Here is a 1,769-nt window from a genome sequence, read left to right as displayed (position 1 = left end):
CAAAAAAGATGTCCTTTTCATTATAGGGGACTGGAATGCAAAAGCAGGAAGTCAAGAAACACCTGGAGTGACAGGCAAATTTGGCCTTGGAATATGGAATGAAGCAGGGCAAAGACTAATAGAGTTTTACCAAGAGAATGCACAGGCCATAGCAAACACCCTCTTCCAACAACACAAGAGAAGACTCTACACATGGACATCACCAGATGATCAACACCGAAATCAGATTGATTATATTCTTTGCAGTCAAAGATGGAGAAGCTCTATACAGTCAGCAAAAACAAGACCAGGAGCTGACTGTGGCTCAGACCATGAACAACTCCTTGCCAAATTCAGACTTAAATTGAAGAAAGTAGGGAAAACTACTAGACCATTCAGGTATGACCTAAATCAAATCCCTCATGATTATATAGTGTAGGTGAGAAATAGATTTAAGGGACTAGATCTGATAGATAGAGTGCCTGATGAACTATGGACGGAGGTTCATGACATTTTACAGGAGACAGAGATTAAGACCATCCCCATGGAAAAGAAATGCAAAAAAGCAAAATGGCTGTCTGGGGAGACCTTACAAATAGCTGTGAAAAGAAGAGAAGTGAAAAACAAACGAGAAAAGGAAGATATAAGCATCTGAATGCAGAGTTCCAGAGAATAGCAAGGAGAGAAGAGAAAGCCTTCCTCAGTGATCAATGCAAAGAAATAGAGGAAAACAACAGAATAGGAAAGACTAGAGATCTCTTCAAGAAAATTAGAGATACCAAGGGAACACTTCATGCAAAGATAGGCTCAGTAACGGACAAAAATGGTATGGACCTAACAGAAGCATAAGATATTAAGAAGAGGTGGCAGGAATACACAGAAGAACTGTACAAAAAAGATCTTCATGACCTAGATAATCACAATGGTGTGATCACTCACCTAGAGCCAGACATCCTGGAATGTGAAATCAAGCAGGTCTTAGAAAGCATCACTATGGACAAAGCTAGTGGAAGTGATGGAATTCCAGTTGAGCTATTTCAAATCCCAAAAGATGATACTGTGAAAGTGCTGCACTCAATATGCCAGCAAATTTGGAAAACTCAGCAGTGGCCACAGGACTGGAAAAGGTCAGTTTTCATTCCAATCCCAAAGAAAGGCAATGCCAAAGAATGCTCAAACTACTGCACAATTGCACTCATCTCACATGCTAGTAAAGTAATGCTCAAAATTCTCTAAGCCAGGTTTCAGCAATGTGAACCGTGACCTTCCAGATGTTCAAGCTGGTTTTAGAAAGGCAGAGGAACCAGAGATCAAATCGCCAACATGCACTGGATCATAGAAAAAACAAAAGAGTTCCAGAAAAACATCTATTTCTGCTTTATTGACTATGCCAAAGCCTTTGACTGTGTTGATCACAATAAATTGTGGAAAATTCTGAAAGAGATATGAATACCAGACCACCTGACCTGCCTCTTGAGAAACTGTATGCAGGTCAGGAAGCAACAGTTAGAACTGGACATGGAACAACAGACTGGTTCCAAATAGGAAAAGGAGTTCGTCAATGCTGTATATTGTCACCTTGCTTATTTAACTTATATGCAGAGTACATCATGAGAAATGCTAGGCTGGAATAAGCACAGCTGGAATCAAGATTTCTGGGAGAAATATCAATAACCTCAGATATGCAGATGACACCACCCTTATGGCAGAAAGTGAAGAGGAACTAAAAACCCTCTTGAATAAAAGTGAAAGAGGAGAGTAGAAAAAGTTGGACTTAAAGCTCAACACTC

This window comes from Bison bison, unplaced genomic scaffold, assembly GCF_000754665.1.
Source record: "Bison bison bison isolate TAMUID 2011002044 unplaced genomic scaffold, Bison_UMD1.0 scf7180017864136, whole genome shotgun sequence".
NCBI classification, from domain to species: domain Eukaryota; kingdom Metazoa; phylum Chordata; class Mammalia; order Artiodactyla; family Bovidae; genus Bison; species Bison bison.
The sequence above is the reverse complement of the archived record's forward strand: the minus strand, read 5'-3'. Positions refer to the sequence as shown.